The following is a 21,785-nucleotide window of genomic DNA, read 5'->3' on the forward strand; positions in this document are numbered from 1 at the left end:
ACGAACTGGGAATTTTGAAAGACGTGGCTACAAGTGAAAAAATTGCTGAGTGGAACAGAGAAGAAACAATAGTCAGGATCGATGGCTTAAAGTTTTTAAGTGTGTAGATCAATTCAAACTGAAAAACTTACAAATATTATGCGAATTTATTTTTTGTCTTCCGGGTACTAGTGCGGCTATCGAGCGTTTATTTTCTGTAATAAATAATTATTATTGGACGTCGGAAAAGTCACAAATGTCCATATCCACTCTCAAAGCAGCGATGCTGGTGTACCCAAGTTCTGATGAGACTTGTATGAAATGTTTCATTTACTTCAGTCGAAGCACCTTCTTAAATTAATTTTAAATTCAGAAAAATATGAATGATGCAAAAAACCGGAAGAAGTTGAGGCTATTCCAGGTCCCTCATCTAAAAACTCTTAATTACAGGCTTGTAACTTTTTCAGAGTTAAAGTAATGTGTTATGTTTAGTTTAATTGATGTAATTTTTTATGTTTAGCTACATAGTTTATTTATTTTTAATGCAAAAAAGTTATATTTGTCCAATAACAAGATACATTTTGCGTTTTTAATACATTTTTGTTTTTTGTACTTTTTTTTCTTTCAAAAGATATGGTCACCGTATGTATACTCAAAGTCTGCAGATGTAAATAACGTTCATCTGGCTGGTTCATGCACCTGGGACGTTCTAGAACTGGTTTTCTTGTGTATCCTCCACTTTTCCGTACATTCTTAAAGCTCTTGAAACGCTGGATTGGTGGATTCCCATAACATCAGCAATTCCCATAACAGCAAGATATTGCTGCGATCGTCCATCTTCGATTAAACCTACAATTTGGGCTGCTTTTTCTGCAATATTTATTCTGGGAATAAATATTTTCCTTTAACAACTTTTTGTTTACTGTTTGTTATTTCGGCAAAAACACGCTTCAACTTGAAATGTTATGGGTTTGTAGACACCTAAAGAAGACAATAGACATGTACCTACCTATTATAACATTCTGCTAAAAATTAAAAATTATTTTTAAACTTTTTTCTGTTTCAAAAATTATGCGATACTTTTTGTGATTGGTGTAATATACATAACCTATAATATAAATATAACAGCCCTGTCTTCAATTTTCCGCAGGTAATAACTGCATGTTTTCTGTTTTCAACCGTTCTGGTACCTACTGCCGTAGCTGTAACAAGTTTTTCAAAATGGAAATTGATTAAAAACCCTGGACTTCTATGGAATAGGAACTACAATCAGACTTGTCGTTACAGTCTATAGGTTTGTTCCAACACGACCGAGAACCGTCACAAAACGGTAACGCTCCTGCGCAGTAAACAAAATCCGTTCCAACAAAAATATGATCGTCATCGGATCGTCCTTCCCACTGTTCCAACAAGAACTGTGATCTTTTAGTAACGGTTTCGTGATAATCATTTCAGTAATCGGGAAATAGGGTTTTCATTGATTGTCATTTGTTTCGAGCTTTTGTCATGTGTCACATAATATTAATATATCTACGGCATACGTCTTTATAGTCCTGTCGCCAGGGGGGGTACAACGGCCTCCTTAATTCAGATGGACTTACCCAAGTTTTTTTTATATATTTTGACCCGTAGAATACGAATTTTTTGGGTAACAGTTGATCCGGATGTCGATAAGATTGTTATAGACAAAGAACTTGAGGAATTACATAACAGCGATTTCTCGCAAAACAAAACATCTTTTTGTATTTTTTGGGTCATTTTAAGCAAAAAATATTCCTACAAGTTTTTTCGTAGAATGCATAGTTTTCGAGATAACCGCGGTTGAACTTTCAAAAAATCGAAAAATTGCAATTTATAAGCCCGAATAACTTTTGATTAAAAAATAAAGTAGCAATTCTGCTTACCGCATTTGAAAGTTTAAGTCAAATTATATCGGTTTTGATTAATTTTTTTATTGTTAAACTAATCTATAAACTCATAGTGTTTCCCGTGCCTAATACATACGTTTTAACGCATGCTACGTAGAAATTGCCTCGCTTGCACTTGTAGCTACTCTACCTACTCGTTCGATTTTAAATGAGAAATCATAGAAAACATCTCTCACATACTAGGTGTTTATAGCTTAGTTTAACAATAAAATAATAAATTTTTAGCAATGCAAATAATCAAAACCGATATAATTTGACTTAAACTTTCAAATGCGGTAAGCAGAATTGCTACTTTATTTTTTAATCAAAAGTTATTAGGGTTCAAAAATTACAATTTTTCGATTTTTTGAAAGTTCAACCGCGGTTATCTCGAAAACTATGCATTCTAGGAAAAAACTTGTAGGAATATTTTTTGCTTAAAATGACCCAAAAAATACAAAAAGATGTTTTGTTTTGCAAGAAATCGCTGTTATGTAATTCCTCAAGTTCTTTGTCTATAACAATCTTATCGACATCCGGATCAACTGTTACCCAAAAAATTCGTATTCTGCGGGTCAAAATATTTAAAAAAAACTTGGGTAAGTCCATCTGAATTAAGGAGGCCGTTGTACCCCCCCTGGCTACAGGACTATTAGCTTTTATCATTGGATATACCAACAACAATATACATATTGATAGATAAATCAGGTAACCGTTCCAACATCGGTTTCAAAATTACCGTCATGGGTAGATAACTGGGCGATACAATTACGAACATTCGCACAACAAACGGTACAAGTAGTTTCGTGACGGTTTCTGGACCGTCCAAAAGTTCATGTTGGAACAAAGCTAATATCAACTAAAAATCTGGAGGAATTTCCACCTATAGATGATTTAATAGATAGGTAAGTAATGAAACAAAAGTACGTAACAAAAGGCGAGAATGGTTATTTTCCTAACTAGTGCGGAAAGTGATACTTTCACCCACGAGACTGCCGTTGACCCGAACGACGCGATAGCAGAGTTCGGGCAAGCAGTCGAGTGCGGGGAAGACACTTTTCGCATGAGTTAGGAACAATATTTTTTCTAGGGCCGTACGTTTGGAAAAAAGCCACAAAAAATAGAGTTATATCAATTTTTATTTAGAAGTTAAAATACACAAATTAATACTTTGACAAGGTTGTCAAAACCAAACTTTCAATATAATGGGTTACCACGACGACGATATTGGTTTCCATGACGACGATTCAAAACTATTGTAATTGCCTACTGATCTGACTTTTAAATATTATGTCAAAATAATTTTATTTCATCGAATTATCAGTAGTAATTGCACAAGAGCTCTGAAATTATTGAATTTTTCCCGAGTGACACTTTGACAGTTTTAATTTCACGAGCCGAAGGCGAGTGAAATTATGTCAAAGTGTCACGAGAGCAAAAATTCTATATTAATTTCAGAGGTCGAGTGCAATTTGTTGCGATTATTTCATGAATAAAACTGTTCAAAACCAAAATTTAATTGTAATTTATTGATGTAAGTACCATTAAACACACAGTTTTTATAAATATTTGACGATTGAAAGTCATCACTTTTATAATTTTTAAAACATTAATTGTCATTAATGTCACTGAATGTATTTTTTCGTAGCAACGAAGGGCATCTGACGTAATATACTTAACGACGGGAGATTATCAAAAATTATCGATTTAATTCAGATTTCTGTAGCTTTCTATTGGTCAGAATCTCCTATGAATGAAATAATCGCGCTAATTTCATTAAAACATATTACAAGGCATTTTGCTTTCCCACACGCCGTGCAGGAAAATTTACTTTCACGCACTCCGTGCGGAAAAGCGCCACTTTCGGAAACGAAATGCTTGCGTGAAAGTGGCTCTTTTAGCACGGCCGTAGAAAAAAGTTAATTTTTAAAGTGTTTCGGTATCGGTAATACCTTATTGGCTCGCAGGAGCATTTGGATTTTTTGTAATTATATTTGTGTACTTTAAAATTAGATTAAATAGATATTTTGTTCAATAAAAGGGATTTGCTTCTTTTGTTGAACATTTTTTGCACTATCCCATATGAGCCGTGGAAAAGGGTCCCACGAAAAACTTTGATACGGGGCCCCTGTGGGGCCAGCTACGCCACTGCGCGGCACCAAACGATTTGAAGTAATTAATATTTTTATTAAATCGATAATTATTATAATGTTATATTTTTTGAAATGTGGTGCAATGAATAGATTATAATTTTCTTAGGAAATGATGCCTTAATTGGTACAAAAAATCGGGTTTTTGATAAAATTTTGAATTTTCAATTGAAAATAAGTAAAAACATAAATATGACAGTAAATTACCGTTTTGGAGTGTAATTTTCCTCTGCTTATTTGGATTTAGATAATTAAAAATCTTGTTAATTAAAAATCCTTTATGAAAGGTATATAATTTATTAAAAAATCCCTTAAAGGACTACATCACATATGCAGAACGTTTTCGACTTAATACAGATCATCATTAGTGCTGAACCTAAATCCGTTGAAGTTAAAGCAAACATTTTTAAACATTGCTAAAGGTTGAAAAACAAGGTTTGGTTATACTTACAGGATGTTCACATGCTTAGCCACCAACATTGAAAATATATGGGTGAATGTCCTGTCGCCAGGGGGAGTACAACGGCCTCATTTATTCAGATGGACTTACCCAAGTTTTTTTTTGTATTTTGACCCGTAGAACACGAATTTTTTGGGTAACAGTTGATCTGGATGTCGATAAGATTGTTATAAACAAAGAAACTTTTTTTTTGTATTTTTTGAGTCATTCTAAGCAAAACATGTTCTTACAAATTTTTCCGTAGGATGCACAGTTCTCGAGATAAACGCGGTTGAACTTAAAAAAAATCGATAAATTGCAATTCTTGAACCCGAATAACTTTTGATTAGAAAAGAAAATAGCAATTCTGCTTATCGTATTTGAAAGTTCAAGTCAAATTATATTGGTTTTGATTATTTGCATTGCTAAAAATTTATTTTTTTATTGTTAAACAAAGCTATAAACACATAGTGTTTTCCGTGGACAATACATGCGTGTTAAAGCATGCTACGTAGAAATTGCTTCGCTTGCACTTTTAGTCCAGGGTAATAAAGTTTTTTCCATGACACTTCAACAGCCAGGGTACTGAAGCGTTTTTTCGACAGGTAATACCTATAAGAACAAATTGTAACTATTTCCTGCGTAGGATCTGGCGGCCATTTTTATTTATAAACAATTTAGTGTCAAGAAACTGCCTTTTTTTCCTTTTTTTTTTCAAATTAATGGAAAACAGTAAGACTTATGGTTTTCTTAGTACAAACATCTTCGAGAGAATAGAAAAAGCTTTAAAATGGCGTATTACAAAGTTTAATACACTCATTTATTGTTAATATAATTGCGAAACGAGGTCGAAATTTCAAAAAAATTAATTTCGCAATAACTATTGTAAAACTAAGTGTACAGCTTTGAAATTTTTGTCAAATGAGGGTTCTTTGGTGCTCAATATGTGACAAAAATTTCAAAGCGATCCATCAAATTGTTTAAAATTTATTGAAATTGTTTATCCCAGAGAGCTTTTTTTGCAATAAGTCAAAAAAAAATAATGTTAGAACCATTCTACAGGTGCCAAATGAAAGAGTATGAACTAAACTGGTTTAAAAAAAGTGAATAAAAAAATGCATGTATTAGTAATAAATAATTATGCAAAAGTATGTTAAAGTTCTCCTTATAAACTTTTTATTTTTTTAAACAATAAATTATATTCTTCTTCTTCAGGTGCCATCTCCGCTACGGAGGTTGGCAATCATCATAGCTATTTTAATTTTTGAGGCAGTAGCTCTAAATAGTTGTTTCGAGCTGCATCCAAACCACTCTCTCAGGTTCTTCAACCATGAAATTCGTCTTCTTCCGATGCTTCTTCTGCCATCTATCTTTCCCTGCATTATGAGTCGTAGGATACCATACTTCTCGCCCCGCATCACATGTCCGAGATACTGTAGCTTCTTTTCTTTAATTGTAAGTTCAACTTCCTTTTCTTTACCTATTCTTCTCAGTACTTCATTGTTTGTAACTCTATCTACCCAGGAAACCCTCATAATTTTTCTATAGGTCCACATTTCAAAGGCGTTAAGTCGTCTCATTGTCTCTACATTTAACGTCCATGATTCCACTCTATAGTATAGAACACTGTAGACGTAACATTTTGTTAGGCGTACTTTAAGAGCTAATGTTAAATCTTTGCTACATAGGACCTTTTTCATTTTTATAAAATTAGAACGTGCTTTTTCGATTCTGACTTTTATTTCTGCAGTGTAGTCATTATTTTCTGTTATAAGTGTTCCTAGGTAAGTGTACTTTTTTACTCTTTCGATCTGCTGGCCCTCTACTATCAAGATTTCGTTAGTATTATGGTTGTTTTTACTAATTTTCATAAACTTCGTCTTTTTGATATTGAGAGAGAGTCCGTACTCCCTACTACACCTTACTATTTTACTCATGAGTCTTTGCAGGTCTTGTAAACTATCGGCTATTATTACTGTATCATCTGCATATCTGATGTTGTTAACTAAGACTCCATTTACTCTTATGCCGACTGTTTCATCTTCCAGAGTTTCTCGCATTACCTCTTCAGAATAAGCGTTAAATAATAGAGGTGATAGTATGCAGCCTTGCCTGACTCCTCTCTTTATTTCCATTTCTTCAGATGTTTCTTTTTCAATTCTTACTATTGCTCGCTGATTGTAATAGAGGTGTGTTATTAGTCTTAAATCTCTTTCATCTAGGTTTTTATTTTTTAGGATTTCCATGAGTCGATCATGTTTTACTTTATCAAACGCCTTATTGTAGTCTATAAAACAGACGTAAAGAGGATGGTTAACATCCAAACATCTCTGTGTCAGCACGTTGAAGGAGAAAAATGCCTCTCTGGTACCCATACCATTGCGGAACCCATATTGAGTGTCACTAATATCCAGCTCCAGTTTAGAGTGTATTCTGGCGTGGATAATTTTCAATAGAATTTTCAAGGTATGTGACATTAAGCTTATGGTTCGGTAGTCACTGCATTCTTTTGCATTCACCTTCTTTGGCAAACACACAAAGGCTGATGTCAACATTTCTCTAGGGATGATTCCAGTAGTATAGATAGCGTTGAACAGTTCTACTATTATGTCCAGGTTTTTCTCGTTGACCAACTTTATCAGCTCGCTAGGCAATTCATCTGGACCAGCAGATTTATTGGTTTTCATAGAGTTTATTGCCTGACTAACCTCTGATTTGGTTATCTCTGGGCCTACATCTCCCGTTTGGCTATCTACGGATGTACTAGCTTCTCTCTGGTCATGAAATAGTTCCTCGATATACTCTTTCCATCGTCGTAGTTTTCGTTTTGTCTCCATTATAATATTTCCATTTTTGTCGAGCAATATATTTGAGGTTCTTCTATTTCCTATTCCGGCTAGTTCTTTGACTTTTTTATGTAGGTTGAAGTTGTCATATGTGTTTTGCAGTTCTTCTATTTCTTTACATTTTTCAGAGAAGTAGGTTTCTTTAGCCTCCCTAATTTTTCTTCTTATTTGGTTTTGAAGCTGTTTATAGCGGGTCTTATTAATGGTTTTGTTTTTTCTTCTTTCATTCATCAAGTCTAGAATTTCCTCCGTCATCCATTCTTCTTTCTTACATTTGGTTGTAGTAAGTACTTTCTTACTTGGTTCTAATATAGAGGTTTTGAAGAATTGCCACTGCTGTTCTACGTTGCAATTATTTCCTGGGTTTCTGTCTAGATTTGTGTTGATTTCGTGTTTCAGATTTTCTTTTGTTTCTTCTGACTTTAGTTTCTGTATGTTAAGTTTATTGTTGTTGCGGCTTTTTTGCGTCTTTTTTAGTTGAAGTTGAAACCTAGCAATAAGAAGATTGTGATCAGAGGATACGTCTGCTCCTGGATATGCCTTTACTGCCTGAATTGAGTTTCGATATCTGTGCTTTATTAGGATGTAGTCAATTATATATATATTTATTACAACTTTTCATCAATTATCATATATACATAACATTACTTGGTAGTTGTGCACCTATATTTATATATATTTATTACAACTTTTCATCAATTATCATATATACATAACATTACTTGGTAGTTGTGCACCTAAAAAACGGTAAAAAAAATGATTTTTTTGAAAAAAGTTATTCAAAAAATGTATAAGGAAAAATTGACAATGCTTTTGCACAATTATTTATTATTAATAAATGCATTTTTTATTCACCTTTTTTAAAACAATTTGAAAGTTTATTTCATGCTCTTTCATTTGACACCTGTGGAATGGTTCTAACATTATTTTTTCTGACATGTTATTGCAAAAAAGCTCTCTGGGATAAACAATTTGAATAAAATTTAAACAATTAAATGAATCGCTTTGAAATTTTTGTCACACATTAAGCACTAAAGAACCCTCATTTGACAAAAATTTCAAAGCTGTACACTTATTTTAACAATAGTTCTTGCGAAATAACTTTTTTTGATATTTCGACCTTTTTTCGCAATCTTATTAACAACAAATGAGTGTATTAAACTTTGTAATACGCCATTTTAAAGATTTTTCCATTTTCTCGATGATGCCTGTACTAAGAAAACCATAGGACATACTGTTTTCCATTAATTTGGAAAAATAGGGAAAAAGGCGTTTTTGACACAAATTGTTTATAAATAAAAATGGCCGCCATATACTGCTCAGAAAACAGTTACAATTTGTTCCTATAGGTATTACTTGTCGAAAAAACGCTGCTGCGTCGAGTACCCTGGCTGCTGAAGTGTCACGAACAGGGTATATTTTTGTCTTATTACCCTGGCCTATTTTACCTTCTACCTACTCGTTCGATTTTAAGTGGGAGATCATTGAAAACATCACTCAAACACTATGTGTTTATAGCTTTGATTAACAATAAAAAATAATTTTTTAGCAATGCAAATAATTAAAACCGATATAATTTGACTTGAACTTTCAAATGCGGTAAGCAGAATTGTTATTTTCTTTTTAATCAAAAGTTATTCGGGTTCAAAAATTGCAATTTTTCGATTTTTTTAAAGTTCAACCGCGTTTATCTCGAAAACTATGCATCCTACGAAAAAACTTGTAACAACATTTTTTTTGCTTAGAATGACCCAAACAATACAAGAAAATGTTTTGTGAGAAATCGCTGTTATGTAATTCCTCAAGTTCTTTGTTTATAACAATCTTATCGACATCCGGATCAACTGTTACCCAAAAAACTCGTGTCCTACGGGTCAAAATACATAAAAAGAACTTGGGTAAGTCCATCTGAATAAAGGAGGCCGTTGTACCTCCCCTGGCGACAGGACTATGAGGACCCTTAAAAATGTGACAGTAATGGAAACTATTGTTTCTCTAGCCAACAATATGAGTAAAGACTGGATTATATGCAAAATGCATATGCATATATATGCTGCATATTTCTCATGTTTTTCATAAATGCATATGCCTTGCATATTTGGAGATTTAAGAGCATATAAATGCATATTTTGATGGGAATTTACTCTACCCCATTTAAAAATAAGGTATATATTAGTAACATCAACATCCATTAAAATAAAATGTGAAAGTAAATATTTTGCTGTTAAGCTCCTTTGTTGTTGTACCCATAAACATAATGGGCGTTATTTATAGCTGCAGGTATCATTATCCGGATATTTAAGATTTATAGACTTCTCAGAATTTACAAATTACCTAAGTAAATACCGATTATATTTTGAATAACATTACAAATATTACCTGTACTTTCTGCTGGTGTCGGCCAACTATGAATTATTCTGGGAAAACCAACCAAAACGAAATTTTAAGGCAGCGTTGCCAATTTAGCTTATTTTATGCTAGATTTGGCATATTTTTGTGTTGTTTAGCTTATTTATTTCTTGTTTAGCATATAGCATATTTTCTAGCATATTAAATAATATAAAAATTATTTAGTAAAAATCGAAAATCTTCTAATTCAGAACAAATTTTTATGTTGGCCTTACAATTACTAAAACAACTTAGGAACTCTCTCACAGGAACTTGAAACTGATATCAGTGAGTCAAATCTGATTCCTAACAAAAAATGTTTAACCATTCACACATACACACCTACATCAGCAAATCCCTTCGCCTTCAATAATGTTTATATTAGTACTTATGTCTGTGGACCATGAGATTACTATTAACTACAGGATCATGTTTCAGCATTTTTTAAAACAAATAATTTATCTGTACTGGGTTATGCTTGCTATAGGGATTTTTTATTAGTTGATAATGGAATACCTACTGTTGAACTGATCATTCCATCATTCTTGTGAGGTTTGGCAAATACTATATTGGTCGAGTTGGCAACACTGTTTTAAGGGTAGGATAGATTATTTTATTTTATGAATGGTTAGTCTTAAATCAATCGCCGATTATTCAACTTTTGTGATTGCAAGTTATTGACTATACTGTGTAAAAAAATCATTTTATTATTATTGTGAAAATGCCTAAAGTAGCAAGGGAAAAATCAAGTCTTCTCAGAAGTTGGATTGGAAGTAACAATCATCTAAAAGTTATCGACAGTGAAAGTATGTTTTGCACCATTTGTGATAAAAAGGTAAGTTCTCCACTTCAATAGATTTTTAAACTTATCAAACTTCTTTGCACATCTATGTGTCTGTCTATTCTAAAATGACAAACCGTCCCATTTCTTCAAAAACTGTTTTTTAAAGTTCGCAACGGTTTGGCTTATACAGAGCGAGGTGTTGAGAGTGGCCCACCCTGTATACTACGGTACACTGACTGTACTTTATTGTTTGACGATTTCAATTTCACTTTGAGAAATAAAAAAAAATTGGGGGAGGTTTAAAAAGTTTGATCATTTTAATGTAGGTATCTATTTACGAAAACATCTAAAACATCATTATCATTATATTCCAGATTCCATGTCAAAAGAAATTCCAAGTAGTTCAACACATAAAAACTTCACTTCACCAAACTAAGCTATCAAAAAATGATAATAAACCTCGCCAGCAGATTCTACAGAACAGTTTGCAGATTCAGAATACGTCAGTTGGGCAAGAAACCTTTGCAAAGGATTTATGCCATTTTTTTTTGAACTGCAATATCCCTCTGCACAAGTTAGAACATAAATCGTGTCAAAACTTTTTAAAAACTTATTGCAAGATTAAAGATAAACCAGCTCAAATACCAAGTTCTTCAACTCTTCGGAAAAAATATGTCAGTGCATGTTACAAAGATGTGATGACGAGTATTAAAAATCAGTTAAAAGCCGATTATCTTTGGATTTCCGTCGACGAAACAACGGATACAAAGGGTCGACAAATTGCGAATCTAATTGTTGGAGTTCTTAACGACTCTGGCGATTTTAAAAACTCATACTTAATTAGTGTAAAATGTTTGGAAAAAACAAACTATGCTACAATAGCTAGATTTGTTAACGAATCCCTAACAAATTTTTTTTTACCTGATCAAGTACCATTTGAAAAAATATTATTAATGCTTAGTGATGCCGCCTCATATATGATGAAAGCTGCATCCAATCTTAAAATCTTTTTCCCTAATTTAATTCACTGTACATGTTTGGCGCACGGCCTAAACAGAGTTGCAGAGAAAGTTAGAATTGAATTTCCCAATGTAAACACCTTAATAAATAATGTAAAAAAAGTATTTCTGAGAGCACCACTACGTGTACAGGTATATAGGGAGATGCTTCCCGATATTCCTTTACCACCAGAACCAGTATTAACCAGATGGGGAACTTGGCTTAAAAGTGCTATATTTTTATCTGAACACTACGACGACATCAAAAGCGTTATTTCAAGTTTTGATCCGACTTGTACCGCTATTGATAACTGTCAAAATATTTTTAAAGAAAAGTCTATTAAAAATCAATTGTTGTATATAAAATCGAATTTCGATATCATTGAAAGTTCAATTACAAAATTAGAGGCTCAAAATTTATGTCTTCACAATAGTATGTCTATTGTTGATTCGGTTAAACAGAAAATAACAAATCTGAATGGGGAAATTGGAGTAAAAATTAAAGATAAACTTGATGACGTTTTAAACAAAAATGAGGGTTTCACTTTATTGCGTTCAATAAATAATATAATCAATTTTGGAAACTTCGATGAAAATATTAATATGGATCCGTCTCTAATAGCAAAGTTTAAATATGCCCCAATTACATCTTGTGACGTTGAGAGATCTTTTTCTGCCTATAAACAAATATTAACAGATAGAAGACATAATATTAGTTTAGAAAATATGAATCAATATATGATTATTTATTGTAACAATAAAAATATGTAAATTTGTTTTATTGTACTCTTTTTATAATATTAGTTTAGAAAATATGAATCAATATTGTAACAATAAAAATATGTACATTTATTTTATTGTACTCTTATTTATTTATCTTGTGGTCAAAATAAAATATTTTGCCGTTTTATTTGTCACAAAACCTGAAGTTAAAAAAATATATTAAGAAATAATAATACAATTTGGTTTAAATTCAAACCTATTTATTTATTTTTATTATTTTTTATTTATTTATGTATTTAACGTAAACCATAAAATTATTCATATAAAAATAAGTGCATATATAAATGCATATTTGCATGTTAATTGTGCATATTCAGCTTGTTTTAAAATGCATATTGCATGCATATTTTAGACATTTTTTAGTGCATATTTTCCAGTCTCTAAATATGAGACATATGATGAAGTTAAAATAACAGTAACAAACATCACTGTGGTCGTTAAAAATTAAAATAAAACTACCCTTAAATGATAAAGGTGGAACCTTTAGGTTGTAAAATTAAGTAGATAAAAGATGCTACTTATATAACATCAGGAATGGCTTTTAGAATCCATGAGCTAAGAAAATTAATAATAAATCCTTTTGTAGAGATCTCAACTGTAACGTATTCATAGGTCTGGTTGACTTTGAGAAAGCCTTCGACAAAATACACCACAGAATTTTTGCAAACATATTACGGAAATAGAAGAAATACTCAACACTATGAAGGAAAGAAAAATGACCTACTTTGGTCACATACTAAGAAATGAAAAATATGAGTTCATAAAATTAAACAAACTCTAACATGAAGTAAAACCACTTATATGTAACAGGTATAATTACATACTAAAATTTAAAAAAATCCCAATGGAATGAATAAAATACGTTCATTCAGAACGTTTTCGGACCTATGAGTCTATCATCAGTGAATTCATATATACTCGCTAACTAGCCCCAGAACCAAACAATGGTTGTAATTATAATTCAATCTACATTGTAATATTGTACAATTGAAAAGGCTAAACGCCGATGTTGAAAGATAACCTCTGGGAACATGGTGAAACTCTAAACGAGAACCTTAACCAACCATCATTGGCCAACGAGGTCTGCCCAAGCCGAGGTCTGCCGAGCTTAGCCCAAGTTGGTTGGTTAAGGTTTTCGTTTAGAGTTTCACCATGTTCCCAGAGGTTATCTTTCAACATCGGCGTTTAGCCTTTTCAATTTTACAATATTACAATGTACTTAGATTGAATTATAATTCTAACGTGCTATGTACTAAGAGTATAAGTCATAAAATAGATTTTTCGGGATTCTTCTATATTTTGAATTATATAATTAATAATGTAAAAAATGAATAACCATTTTCAATTTCGTTGCAAAAGGAAAGCACAGCCGAACAATATTCTAGTCCAATCAGAGAGTGCATCAAGCACCTCTACCGGTTTCGAAACTTATTAGTCTCTCATCAGGAGGCACATATGTTGCTCTCCCTGATTCAACCAAAACAAACCCCAGCGCGCAGTCCCGGATTGCAACGAACGAAATGGCATAGATGCCCTAGCAGCAACTGCTAGCAAAAAGACTAAGTTTTCACTCTAGTGGCATATAAAACAACATAATGCTATTTTACATCCCACCAGAATGAAAACAATGGGAACCTTCTCTGGTTACACCTCCGAGGCTTCTACAATTTGCAAGCCATACGGATGCTGAGACTAAGGAAGATGAGGGAATTCTACAATTTACAATTCACGTCCCATCTGCTCAGCGTGGTAAAGTTCCAACGAGAATGGTTCCCTTTGTACTCTAATCAGAGTAAATGTAAATCAAAAATGAATAACCATTTTCAATTTCCTTGCAAAAGGAAAGCACAGCCGAACAATATTCTAGTCCAATCAGAGAGTGCATCAAGCACCTCTACCGGTTTCGAAACTTATTAGTCTCTCATCAGGAGGCACATATGTTGCTCTCCCTGATTCAACCAAAACAAACCCCAGCGCGCAGTCCCGGATTGCAACGAACGAAATGGCATAGATGCCCTAGCGGCAACTGCTAGCAAAAAGACTAAAAAGAATTGTAAATTGTAGAATTCCCTCATCTTCCTTAGTCTCAGCATCCGTATGGCTTGCAAATTGTAGAAGCCTCGGAGGTGTAACCAGAGAAGGTTCCCATTGTTTTCATTCTGGTGGGATGTAGAATAGCATTATGTTGTTTTATATGCCATTAGAGTGAAAACTTAGTCTTTTTGCTAGCAGTTGCCGCTAGGGCATCTATTCCATTTCGTTCGTGGCGGTCCGGGACTGCACGCTGGGGTTTGTTTTGGTTGAATCAGGGAGAGCAACATATGTGCCTCCTGATGACAGACTAATAAGTTTCGAAACCGGTAGAGGTGCTTGATGCACTCTCTGATTGGACTAGAATATTGTTCGGCTGTGCTTTCCTTTTGCAAGGAAATTGAAAATGGTTATTCATTTTTGATTTACATTTACTCTGATTAGAGTACAAAGGGAACCATTCTCGTTGGAACTTTACCGCGGTGAGCAGATGGGACGTGAATTGTAAATTGTAGAATTCCCTCATCTTCCTTAGTCTCAGCATCCGTATGGCTTGCAAATTGTAGAAGCCTCGGAGGTGTAACCAGAGAAGGTTCCCATTGTTTTCATTTTGGTGGGATGTAGAATAGCATTATGTTGTTTTATATGCCACTAGAGTGAAAACTTAGTCTTTTTAATTAATAAGGTATTACCAAAGTAGAAAGTAAAATAGTTAATTACTAATTTATTAATCATATTTCGTCACCATTTTGATATTTAGTTGTAATAGTTATTTCATCAGTGGTAAAAAAGACTTTAAAAAGTCCTAATAAAAAATTTTCATTTTTGACTTATACTCTTAATACATAGCACTCTAGAATTACAACCATTGTTTGGTTCTGGGGCTAGTTAGCGAGTATATATGAATTCACTGATGATGGACTGATAAGTCCGAAAACTTTCTGAATGAACATATTTTATTCAAACCATTGGGATTTTAAAATTTTTATTAGTTATACCTATTACATAGAAGTGCTTTTACTTCATGTTAGAGTTTGTTTTACTATATGGTATACAGCCAACCCAGGGAACTACCCCTTTTCAGTTCATACAATTAGTTATACGAGGGAAAGTGGAAGGGAAGAGAGGACCGGGGAGACGACGCACAGGGTTCAAAATTGAAGGAAACGTGATCGAAAGTCCAAAAAAATAAATAAATCTGAGAATTCCGAAATTAAAGGGTTTGTTTGTACTACTCATGATACAACTTCTCAGCAAAAATTGATTTTGTAAGTTTGTTAGGGCCAGATGTATTAATGATCAAAAGTACAAAATTCAATATAATTTTATACATCAAATTTAAATCCTCAGAATATGCCTTTTACTTTGATTATTACTTCATTTATGTGGATAGCTAATATAAAAGTAATTATTTGAGATCAAAATACATACTTTAAAGATTAAAATGATATAGTTAGCTTCACGGAAAGGTGATTATAATTTTGATATAATCGGTTGTCTAAAAACCTATAAAATTTTTGATAATATTAATGTTTGACAGCGTATTGTAATATATAACGTTTATTGCGCCATCTTGAATGAAATTGCGCCATCTTTTCACTAAATGAAAAACTACAATGTAAGGCATAAAAAAATATATAACACAAACTGCGCAAAACTGCGCAAATCAGTACATGGCGCATTGCATCGAGCGCTGCGCGCGTTTAGTCTGAATTAATTGCACTTGTACGTATTGTTTACAAGTATGTCAAACACATGTTATTTGTTAGGATTACGAAAAGAGATTTTAGTTTTGATGAAGAATATACTCTCTATGTAAATAACATACTCCTCACTTCTAACGATAAGATTATTAGTTTTCGAGATATTTGAACTTAACAAGTAACGGCATAGATATTTTGATTAATGTATTGTGCTGCTTAATTTTTAATTTCAAATAGGTATCTTGAAAACGAATGATTTTCTCATTATGAATGAAAAATATACTCTTCAGTCTTAACGATAAAATCATTGATTTTAGAGATATTTGAAGTTTAAAATTAAGCGGCACAATACATTAATCAAATATCTGTGCCGTTACATTAGTCCTGTCGCCAGGGGGGGTACAACGACCTCCTGTATTCAGATGGACTTACCCAAGTTTTTTTTATGTATTTTGACCTGTAGAACACGAATTTTTTGGGTAACAGTTGATCCGGATGTCGATAAGATTGTTATAAACCAAGAAGTTGAGGAATCACATATCAGCGATTTCTCGCAAAACAAAACATTTTTTTGTATTTTTTTGGGCCATTCTAACCAAAAAATGTTCCTACAAATTTTTTCGTAGGATGCATAGTTTTCGAGATAAAGGCGGTTGAACTTTCAAAAAATCGAAAAATTGCAATTTTTGAACCCGAATAACTTTTGATTAAAAAATAAAATAGCAATTCTGCTTACCGCATTTGAAAGTTCAAGTCAAATTATATCGGTTTTAATTATTTGTATTGCTAAAAATTTATTATTTTATTGTTAAAAAAAGCTATAAACACCTAGTGCTTGAGTGATGTTTTTAATGATTTCTCATTTAAAATCGAACGAGTAGGTAGAAGAGGTAAAAGTGCAAGCGAGGCTATTTCTACGTAGCACGCCTTAAAACGCATGTATTAGGCACGGGAAAAACTATGTGTTTATAGCTTTTTTTAACAATCAAAAAATAAATTTTTAGCAATGCAAATATTCAAAACATATATAATTTGACTCAAACTTTTAAAGGCGGTAAGCAGAATTGCTATTTTATTTCTTGTTCAAAGGTTATTCGGGTTCAAAAATTGCAATTTTTCGATTTTTTGAAAGTTCAACCGCGTTTATCTCGAAAACTATGCATCCTACGAAAAAACTTGTAGGAACATTTTTTGGTTAGAATGACCCAAAAAATACAAAAAAATGTTTTGTTTTGCGAGAAATCGCTGTTATGTAATTCCTCAACTTCTTTGTTTATAACAATCTTATCGACATCCGGATCAACTGTTACCCAAAAAATTCGTGTTCTACGGGCCAAAATACATAAAAAAATCTTGGGTAAGTCCATCTGAATTAAGAAGGCCGTTGTACCCCCCCTGGCGACAGGACTACATGTTTAACTTCAAATATCTCGAAAACTAATGAGTTTATCGTTGCGAATGAAGTGTACGTTATTTACATAGAAAGTATTGGAGAATCGAAAAATTTCGCTAAAATGGTATTTCCGCCAGTGGCGTAGAATTTGAGAAGGGTCAACCATTCACTGTCCCCTGTCATACGCCTCTGGTAATAGCCAGAAACGTTTGTTTAACATAATTTTATAGGGTGTACAGTACCTACAATTTTTGCCAAGTATGAAAAGGATACGTGGAAAAGTTTTAAACCACTGAGCAAAAATAGTTTTTAAATTTTTAAATAAAACACCCTGTAACTCTATAAGGAGCCACATTTTATTTAAGTGATTTGGGTTAAATCCTAATATTTTGAGGTCTAGAATCTATAATTCAAAGATTGGACATTCTTAATGAAACATCCTGTATAACGATATTTTTTCAGTAAAATACCCCCTAATGAAGGGATGGAAACTAAAAAAACGACCCCTATTATATATATATATATATATATATATATATATATATATATATATATACATATATATATACTCGTTATACGGTATAATACCTCAAATATTCTAAGTTTTCAGCGAGATAATTTTTACAGTTTAAACAAATTTAGTTTCGATCACGTTTTGACCAATTTTGAACACTGCGACGCACGTCCTGGTTGAAAAATTTAAAGCAGTGGATTGGAAAAACAGCAATAGAATTCTTCAGAACCGCTGCAGAGTTAAATGGGCCATGATGATCACCAATAGGATGAGGCACATATAGAAGATCAACTCATTTCTGAGTATGTGACCAAAGTAGCCCAGTTTTCTATAATCAAAGTATGCTCAATCTCAATCGCATCAATTCATTTCTGAGTATGTGACCCCATGTTTCTTTTCTTCATAGTGATGAGTACCTATTATTTTCCTTTTTTCATCTTTCGTATTGTTTCCGTGTTTGTAATGTGTTGGGTCCATGATATTTTCGACATTTTTATTTAATTGTATAGGATTAAACTCCATATAAAATGACAGAGAATACGTCGCATCAGTGGCGGAGCTAGGGTGGGGCGGAGGGGCGGTCCGCCCCGGGTGTCAGCCTTTCGGGGGTGACACCCGAGAGACCCGCTCACAAAAGAATGAATCGTTAATTTGTAACGCTACCCACTTTATAATCAAAATACAATTTGATATTATTTTGTAAACACACGAAACCGAGAAAAGTCGAGGTCAAAGAGGCATTTCTTTGATTTTTCCGTTAAAAGGGAAAAAGCAGTTGTTGATCTAAATAACGAAATTCTCAAGAAGCTTGAAATTGATGATTGAAGCTTGATATAATGAAGTGCCGTTCACAGGGATACAATAATGCAGCTGTGAAGAGCGGCGTACATGGAGGAAAACAAGCTATTATTAAGGGCGTAGGCGCAAAATTTCGCCTACGCCCTAATGTTTTAAAAAACATTTTGTTTCGAGTCCTGAGAAAACGAATAAGTATTTTTGGAAAATTTACACGCAGAATGAAAGATTGCATTATTTCCCGGGGCCGAAAGTCCCTGAAAACTTCTACAATGTTTATTTTAATAAGTTACAGGGGTGAAAAAAAAGAGAAAATTTAGTGTGATTTTTAATTTTAAACATCTCATTCAAAAGAAACTTTTTGGTTATTTCGAGAGACTTTCGGCCCCAGGTACCTAATAATGTAATCTTTGATTATGCGTTTAAATTTTTCAAAAATACTTATTAGTTTTGTCAGGATTCGAAAAAAATGAATTCATTTAAAACACATTGGCGCGAAAATTTGCGCCTACACCCTTAAAGCAAAAAACAAAAAGAACATTTTCGTTGGATGTATTGATTATTATACCAATGATTTTTGTGGCCAGCACTCTTTTGCGACAATACATCCTGAGTAACTTTTTTCAGAACTGTAGAGGAAATTTTTTTTCTGCTTCCCCTAGCTGCTGGGATGGGAAATGGGAAGTGCTTATTAAACACAGCAAATCATCTGTTAAACGACTTTCTACAACGCGTTTTAGTACTCACTATGCTGCAGTTAAAGTGTTGGGAGAACATTTTGATAGTTTTATTGCTGCAATCGAGGAACTATGTCATCAAAAAGAAAATTTAGACACCAGAAGTGCATATAGACATACCCTATTGATGCCCGACGTGTGTAATTTCACATTTCTTTGTCATCTTTTCTTTTGGAATGATGTTATAAGAGAAACCAATTTTTGTCAGAGTGAATTTCAAAGTAAAGGCATAACCGTTGATCAATCTGCGACCAAAATAGGTGCACTTTACATTGAAGAAAAACGTGAGCATATTATAGATGAAGCAGTAGATGTTGCCACGAAAAAATATGAGGACGACGACATTCCCACCGAAAAACGATTTCGACGTCAAAAACGAATGGATGGTGACCTAGCTACCGATACAGGACTGACACTTCGAGTCGAACTTCAACAGAATATGTTGGACTGTTTTGACCTATTCAATTTTGAACTCGAAACCTGATCAAAGTCTATTCATAATGTGGCTTCATTGTTTGATCTTGTGCAGACACACACTTTGCTTTTCACGAACAGTTAGCAATTGAAGTTAGCTGTTCCAACATTTTTTGACTTTACCATGAAGAAGACCAGAAGCAGACCTTGTGCTAGAAATATCAAGGCTCAGAAGACATTTACAAGCGACCATTATCACAGCATCTAAATGGTTAGTTGTAGACTTTTTAAGATTCATTGTGGAGTGGGTTTTCATGGAATATCTCCCAAACTTAATGGTCGCATTAAAATTAATATAACCATTTGTGTATCGGTTACTTCATGTGAGAGATGTTTTAGTAAGCTAAAATTAATCAAGAAATACTAGCGAGCAAAACTGGCGCAAACAAGGCTAAATAACATCGGTTTATTAACTATAATTCTTAATCTATTCATTATTCAAAACATACGTTTATCGTATTTTCGTTGATTTTAACAATCTTTAGATATTTTTAGGATTTGGGGTGATACCATGGATTACCGCCCCGGGTGTCACCCATGCTAGCTACGCCACTGCGTCGCATCTCAATACTCTATCTAGTATAGTTCTAATTTCTATTCCCAGTTTTCCACTGCATAATACTGATTTCATTTTATTGAAAAAGCTTATTTTGTGGGAAAACTCGGTTTTTCCGAGGAAAATTTTCGTCAAAAGAAATCGGAAAAAAGTATCTCCGTGCAGAATTAAATTACGGTGAAGTTTAATTCGGGTGTTTTTGGTTTAAAATTAAAATCTTCGGAGTCACAGAGCAATAATTAAAAAAAGAAAGGATATTTCAGAGCGCTTATTTGTTAATAAACAAAATAGCACACTTTCTGCGGACTTTACAAACCAATCTGACGAATATGTATATGCAATCATTAAGATTCGATTCCAATAATAAACTAACTGCGAATCAACTTTTCTCAAAAATGGTCTTTTTATCGATAGGTAACTTGCCCAGACTATTATAGTCAAATGGAAAATTCGGCCGATGGCAACAGTGCAACCAGAGTTGCAGAGTTTTATTTGTTATAATAGAGAGTAAATTTCTGCCAAATTTGCTTTTATAAAGTAGGTTAATGTTAACACTGTTAGTCCAGGGCGCATCTGTTTTGAGATGAACGTTGAGAGGTGACTCAAATTTTTTTGCAGAAATTGCTTGAAAATAACTCAAATAATAATATTTGAGTTATCCTCCCACTCAAAATGGTCCGGAACATTGTTTAAATAATCAACATGTCAAAATATGAAGGAAAAATTCGATTTTTTATTGGTTTTTCGATTATAACTTTAAAACCATTCATTTTTGAGAAAAGTTGTACTGACATAAAAGTTGCGTAATTAAATTTCCTACAATATAGAATTGGTTAAAAATTTAAAACATAGTCACTCTTGTTGCAAAATAGCAATAATTGCGAAAAAAAACATACAAAAACAAGTATTCGCATGTTACGTTTTTCAAACATTTATGACACACTTAGGACCTTCATATTTTACCCAGAAAAACTTCATGATATAGTAAAACAACACTGTCAATTTCATTAAGATCGGTTTAATAGATTTTGCAAAATAAATTTTGCAATCCAGCTTTCTCAAAAAAAAACTCATTTTTTTTAATGTTGCAGGACTGAAAATAAAGCAGATAGCAAATTGAAATTTTTTTTTGCTTATATAAGTGTACTGTACCTTTCATTTGCAATTTGCAAAATTAAAATCGATTAATTACCACGGCGTCAGGAAATTTTTTAAATTAACATTAATTTTTGGTGCTACGCGCAGGACACCGGTGTTCGATTCACACAAGTTGATTTCCACCAAAATTTCTTCGAATTTTTATCTAAT

Source organism: Diabrotica virgifera, chromosome 5 (assembly GCF_917563875.1).
Source record: "Diabrotica virgifera virgifera chromosome 5, PGI_DIABVI_V3a".
NCBI lineage: Eukaryota > Metazoa > Arthropoda > Insecta > Coleoptera > Chrysomelidae > Diabrotica > Diabrotica virgifera.